Raw genomic sequence first — 6829 nt, 5'->3', positions numbered from 1 at the left:
GGGCATGAACCCGCGTCCCCTGCATCGGCAGGCGGACTCCCAACCACTGCGCCACCAGGGAAGCCCTAAAGAAGCTTCTTTATATCAAACCGAAATATGCCTTCCTGTCACGCTCAGTCCCTTGACCTGGCTCTGGTGCTCCTTCAGGACGGAGAGGAACAGTCGAGGGAAGCTGCAGGCTCACCTCAGACTTTTCCTGTCCAGACCACACATCCCAGGGCTTTCACTGAGCACCCTTGGCTGGCAAGGTCAGCCAGGAGCCTGTTTGGTGGGAAAAGGCCCCTTCTGTATCTTCAATATCTGGCGACTCGCACCTCTCGTCACTCACATACGCAGAGAGAACTCTCTAGCAAGGGGCTTCCAGTGCCCCCCTGCACAGGTTTGAGTCCCCAGGTGACTGAGCACCAGGCCCTCTCTTTCAAAGTCCAGTCTGGGTGACCTGGGAATTTGTGAGCCCTTATGCAGCCAACAACTCCCTCCAGTGAATCAGGGGTGGGGGTGGGGGTGTTACACTTTAAGGCTCCACCGTAAGGACCAAAGATGGAAAGAAAGAGCATTTTGGGTCTTCAAAGCTGCAGGTCCCCTCAGCCTTGGCCACCTTCCTTCCTCCTCCTTCCAGGAGCTGCAGCTTTGGAGGTCAGCCCCAGCAGTGCCTCGCTCCCCCACACCACCACCCCTCTCCCCCTCCCCCCAACCTTGGCTCGCTCTTTCCTGGAAAAGTCTGCCTCCTGGACCAGTGCCAGGCCTGACTCAGAGCAGGGCTGAGGCCTGGAGCCTGCAGGACCTGCTGAGGTCATCGACCGAGCAGTCGGACCCCCAAGCTGGTCCCCAGACTCTACTTGGGCTCACTGCCCGCTCCCCCCAGCCCCCAGCAGCCATTGTACTGACCATGTCTCCCCTTCTGCCCAGCTGTCCTCCTGGAGCCTCCAGCCAAGCAGCGGGCTGGGGGCGGGGAGAGGTGTCACAGCAGCTGGGAAGCCTCACGGGGAACTAAAAATAGAGTTTATATGGCAAGGCTCCTCCTCTCCCTGGAGGCCCAGAGGGGCTTATCGGAGGAGGGCTCTCAGGGACACCAGGATCCCAATATTCCAGTCAACAGGTGTGGCCCAGGGGCACCAGCCTCCCTTCCCCTCCCTCCCCCCACCCCAGCCTCTGAGGTTTGGAGTCACTTCTCCAGCCCTGCCTTCCACCTGTCACCTGGGCGAGCCAACCCCATCTCCACAGTCCCCCTCCCTCATCAGTCCTCCCTCCCTCCCTCCCTGGCCCATCTCACGGAAACAGCTGCCCCTCCAGGAGTCCGCCCCCATCACCGCATGCCACCCCTTTCCCAGCAGGTGTGCCCTCCCCCCCACCCACCCACCTTGGCTTCCAACATGGATGCAGCCTTCTCCTCTCTCTCTGCTTTGGGGTGCGGCTCCCCATTTCTACCCTGTGAGCTTCCTCAGAGGCAGGAATGTAAAAGCCACGGACACACAGCCCTTACTGCCCCTCACAGCAGCCCTTTTCAACAGACACTTTTAAAAAATTTGATGTATAGTTGATTTAACAATGTTTCAGGGAGACACTTTTTTTTTTTTTTGAATTTTAGTTTATTTTTTTTATACAGCAGGTTCTTATTAGGTATCTATTTTATACATATTAGTGTATATATGTCAATCCCAATCTCAGGGTAGACACTTTTATAAACGCCACTTTTCACAAGAGGAAACTAAGTCACAGAGAGGTTTAGTTGTCCAAGGTCACACAGCTAGGAAACTGGCCAAGCACGAAATTCGAAACCAGGCAGTCTGGTTTCAGAGTATGTGCTTCACAGGTAGGACCTGGTCTAACTTTAGATCCTTCCTCTTCCCCCTTTCACCTTCTTGCCAGCCCCTAGCACAGGCCCAGGTGGATAAGCTCTCTGAATTGTTTATTCTATTGAACTGAGTCCATCCAGGCTCCTGGCTTCCTGGAGGTGAAGGCAAAGACAGTGTGCTGGGAGGCTGACAATTGGGGTGCCCTGCTGCCATCTAGTGGCGGCGAGGAGAAAAGCCTCCACCCCTGGCTCCGCCCCTCCCACTGCGTTCCTTTGTTTACCCAGCCAGCAGGCCGGCAGCCGGGACGGGGGCTTTTTCCATCTTTATATTCCTGGCACCGACTAGAGACGGCTTTCCAAATTATTAAAAGATGAACAGGCATGGTCCTTTCTCGCAAGGGACTCAAAGTTGAGTGGAGGAAACATTCCAGGGGTATTCAGAACATAACCGAGATTTGAGCAAAGAGCTATGGGCGAGTGAGAAGGTAGCCCCAGGTCCACATGGAGAAGACCTGTTGGCAGAGGTGACGACCGGGCTTGATCTTAACGTATGACGGAACTCCTACAGGGTGTCCTAAGCAGAAGTAACAAACTGCGTGTGCAAAAGCCCAAGGGATGTGTGGGGAAAGGAGTGCTGAGGGGGATGAGACCGCCTGAGGGTCCTCCTGCACCAGAACCAGGATGGGGGACTTAAAGCTGACAGTTCCGTTCCACAAACATGTGCTCACCTGGAGCCAGGCTCTGTGCTGCACCCCAGGGAGAGCAGGGTGAACATCACCGCGTCCTTGAGCTTTAGGGGTGATGAGAGGGAGGGATGTGTCAACAGATGATGACAGCACTTTGTGATAAGAGCAGGAACAGAGGCATTTCAGCATAGGTGTAAAGGCTTTGGGATCAGACACCTGGATTCGAGGCTTGGCTCCACCAGGTATTACTTTTGTGATCCAGGGAAGGTATCATCACTTTCCAGGGCTTTTGTTTTTATATCTGTAAAATGGGAGCTTTGAAAATAATTACCTATCTCAAATGTCACCATGAGGATTAAAAGAAGAATGCATGTACAGGACTCAGGGTGGTGCTTGGCACACAGTAAGTGCTCAATCATTGCTCCCTGCAATATAAGGTGCAAAAGAATCATAAAGGAGTAAATGATTAATTCCACCAAGAAACGTGTAGCAGGGCTTCCCTGGTGGCACAGTGGTTGAGAGTCCGCCTGCCGATGCAGGGGACACGGGTTCGTGCTCTGGTCCGGGAAGATCCCACATGCCGCGGAGCAGCTGGGCCCATGAGCCATGGCCGCTGAGCCTGCACATCCGGAGCCTGTGCTCCGCAAGGGAGAGGCCACAACAGTGAGAGGCCCGCGTACCACAAAAACAAAAAAGAAACGTGTAGCAGAGAATGTGATGTCTAGGTAGGAATTTGAAGGATCAATCTGGGTTGTCTAGGAGCAAAGTGAGGAAAAGGTATTTCAAGCACAAGGACCAAAACATTCAAGGGCATGGAAGTTGGTGTGTTAAGACTAAGTTTGGTTGTGGGCGGCAGAAAATCCAAAATAGCATGGCTTTAACAAGAGAATATTCATCCGTCTTTCATATGGAAGTCCAGAGGTAGTGGTCCAGGGCTGGTAGGGCACACAACATGTCAGGAACCCAGCCTCAGTCTACTTTAGTGCTCTGCCATACTACATACATGGTCTCCACCCCCCCCCCCGATCCAAAATAGCTGCTTGAGTCCAGCCATCACATCATCATTCCAACCAGCAGGAAGTCAAAAAAGGTGAAGAAGTTTGTGACCCCTACCTTTAGGGACACTTTCTGGAAGTTGTGATAAATACCTCCTCTCCCTGCATATCACATGGCCACACTTCTCTGCAAGGGAGCCTGGGAAATGTAGTGTTTATTTCGATATGGCCATATCCCCAGATAAAAACTGGAACTTCTTTTACTTAGAAAGAAGGGGGAAATGTAAATTGGATGAATACGAGAAATTTCTGCCACAGGAGTTGTAAAGAACATGTAAAGATAAAGTACAAATATTTTAGTGTTTCTGTGGTGGAAAAAATGAGGGAGAGAGTGATAGAGGATGCAGCCAGAGAATTAAACAGAGGCCAACCCCAGATGGCCTCGGGAGCCACAAGAGTTAAAGAGTTCTCCCCAGGAGAGAGCCAGGAAGGGTTTTGAGCAGGGAGGGCCATGGTCTGATTTGTTGTCCTAGAAACACCACACTAGTTGCAGAAAAAAAAATAATGGGGGGGGGGGGGGGGGGCTCATTGTGGAGGCTGGGGACACTTCTCCCCAACATTTTATTCAGATATTTCTCATACATGTGGCAAATTTGAAAGAATTTTAGAGTGAACATCATATACCTACCACCAAAATTCTACCACAGACATTTTACAGCTTGTGTTCTCGCGTATCTATCCATCCCTCCACGTATCCAATCTTTCTTTATTTCGTGGCCTTTCAAAGTAAATTGCAGGCAACCGTTCATCCACTTCCGCCTAAATACTTCAGCATGCATGTCGTTAAGGAGACTTCAGTGTTCGTTTACATTGTTTTCTTCTGACCTAAAATTTATATCCAATGAGATGCATGCGTCTGAAGGGGACTTTTGCTGAGTTTTGGTAAATTCGTACACCTGTGTAACCCAAACCCCTATCAGGATACAGGACATTATCGTCCCGCCCAAAAGTTCCCACACGCCCCTTCCCGGTCAATCCCCGCCCCCACTACCTCCCAGAGGCAACAGCTGTCCTGATGATTTGGTTTTTATAAACCACAGATTGGTTTGGGGAAGGGCCTGCTGTGGAGCCCACATCTGGACTGGGGGAGAGGCAGGGCAGAGGGGGGAGGAGGAGGGGACAGGCTCTGTAGGGGAGGCTAGGGCGAGGGGGGTGAGCTGCAAGCCCAGCGCTGCGCCGGCAGCGGGTGTTGAGTTTCTGGCTGAGTTAACTGGGCAGATGGTGGCGCTATTTACTAAGGCGGGCGGGGTACCCGGGAGAAGGGGACAGAGAGTGAGTCTCCCTTGGGACAGTAGCATCTGGAGCGTCTGTGAGACATCTGTCTAGCAGGCGTAGGGATACACATGCGTCCCCGAGGCTTGTACTGTCGAGGTGGCATCGGAGAAGTGGTGGCCATGATTCTCCAGCGTCTGCACCCTTCCCCCGCCCAAGCCCCCGTGCACACAAGGCTCCCGCCACCGGGAAAGGCAGAGGGGCCCCATCTCCGCCGGTCCCGGAGGCCACACCCCTGCTTTCCCCAAAGCAGCCGAGGGAGGGCCGTGGAGAAGGCCTGGAGGTGATTACTTCCGGTTGGCAGGACCCAGATAGGAGCCCTCACTCCCGAGGAGTGGAGGGGAGGGGGGAGCTAGGGCGGGCAGGGCCCACCTGGGCGGTTCCGTCCTTACCCCTCCTTCCTCCCTCTCTCCCCAGCATCCTGCTGCCTGGTACCTGTTCCTCTCTAGCGACTGCGGCCCACCTAATTCCGAATTCCTCTTCCCTCCCCTTAAAAACTATCAAAGTCCAGGTCTCAGTGATTCAGATCTCCCCCAGGGAGGAGGCCACCTGGTCTGCTTCCCTGGAGACAGTAGTGGAAGCAGAGAAAGTGAAACATGGACCCACACTCCCTGACTGCAGTTGGGTCCCCCAAGTCTATCTAAAATCAAATGCAACTCACCCCAGCAAAGAGTAATTTCTTTCTTAAAAACCCGCTTGGGCGGGCTTCCCTTGTGGCCCAGTGGTTAAGAATCCGCCCGCCAATGCAGGGGACACGGGTTTGCGCCCTGGCCTGGGAAGATCCCACATGCTGCGTAGCAACTAAGCCCGTGCGCCGCAACTACTGAGCTGCGCTCTAGCGCCCGCGTGCCACAACTACTGAAGCCCGAGCGCCTAGAGCCCATGCTCCGCAACAAGAGAAGCCACCGCAATGAGAAGCTCGCGTACTGCAACGAGGAGTAGCCCCCGCTCGCCACAGCTAGAGGAAGCCCACACACGGCAACGAAGAGCCAACGCAGCCAAGAATAAATAAATAAATTAAAAAATAAAAGAATTGGGAAGGGGAAGAGGAGATGGAGAATGAAACTTCCAAGGGCGATGGGGGCCCTGAGAGATTATAGGGAGGGGAGCGACAGGGTCAGGTCTGCATATGGAGGATGGATGAGAAAGGAGCCGTGTGGGACGTGAGGATAAATATTAAGGAATCCTTATAGGCCTGGGTGAGTGCTGAACCACAAACATGGAGGCGTTCGTGTATTACAGCACTAGCTGCTATAACATACAGCCCCCAAATCTCAGTGGCTTATTATTGTAGATCTTCATAGTGGCTTCATGGGTTTAGTTCTCGTTTGCCTCACTATCCAGTGCAAGTTAGGGGGAGCACTCCGCTCCACACAGTGATTCAGGGACACAGGCTCCAACCCCAAGGACTTCAAAGACCTCGGATCCCTCCATATCCAGCAGCCAAACAACAGGACAGTGTGTGAGAGGTTTTAGAGAATGCGCCTAAGAGTGAGGCTCATCATTTCCGGCCATATTCCATCAGCCAGGTCACAGCCAAGTGGTGGGAATGAAATCCTGCATGCCCGGGAGGAAGCGAAGTGGGCTTGGTGGACACATGGCATTGTGTCTGCCACAGTCATGGCCTGAGATAATAAAATGTTTTCATAATCTAGTGGAAAGATGAGGGAGAAAAGCTGGGAGTGAAATGTTCCTATAAATCATGTCTTAATAGCTCACAGAGTAGATGCTCTGGATTTGTTAGGGCCATTCGGGTCATCACACTCCAGATGAGTTTTATCACCACTGATAAAACAGTGGGGAGGGAATTCCCTGGCGGTCCAATGGTTAAGACTTGGTGCTCTCACTGCCGGGGCCAGGTTCAATCCCTGCTCCGGGAACTAAGATCCTGTAAGCTGTGTAGTGAGGCCAGGGGCAGGTGAAAGCGGCTAGCACCCTCTGTGACGATGAGAAGGGCATTTTCGAAAAGGGGGCATCTGAATAGGGAGCTGAAAGATGGTCAGAGAGAGTTGGGGAAGCAG

This window comes from Lipotes vexillifer, unplaced genomic scaffold, assembly GCF_000442215.2.
Source record: "Lipotes vexillifer unplaced genomic scaffold, Lipotes_vexillifer_v1.1 scaffold728, whole genome shotgun sequence".
Lineage (NCBI taxonomy): Eukaryota > Metazoa > Chordata > Mammalia > Artiodactyla > Lipotidae > Lipotes > Lipotes vexillifer.
Note: the sequence above shows the minus strand (reverse complement) of the source record.